Consider the following 341-nt stretch of genomic DNA (forward strand, 5'->3'; position numbering starts at 1 on the left):
CTTCGGTAATTAATTAATGAGCCGAACGGCTGCACGTCAAAAATACACGTTGCTGAGAAAACACACCACCCGGCTGCACGCTGGGATTTACAGTAAACGCGTCAGCAAAAAAAAACCATCTGAGGCACCGGGTCGGCTGGGCCGCGGGGGTTCTGTGGGGCGACGGCCGCCTCCGTGGGGCTGCTGGGGGGATGCAGTCCCCCGGGACAGCTCAAACCGCCGCGTTTTGTGCCGCGGAGGGGGCAAAAATGAGCGGGGGCACTCACCGGGGATGGCGGCGGGGGGAGCGTTTGCTCTGTGGTTTTTGCTGGAACCGTAGAGGCTGCTGGAGAGGCGGATAC

This window comes from Phaethon lepturus, unplaced genomic scaffold (genome assembly GCF_000687285.1).
Source record: "Phaethon lepturus isolate BGI_N335 unplaced genomic scaffold, ASM68728v1 scaffold33319, whole genome shotgun sequence".
Taxonomy (NCBI): Eukaryota; Metazoa; Chordata; class Aves; order Phaethontiformes; family Phaethontidae; genus Phaethon; species Phaethon lepturus.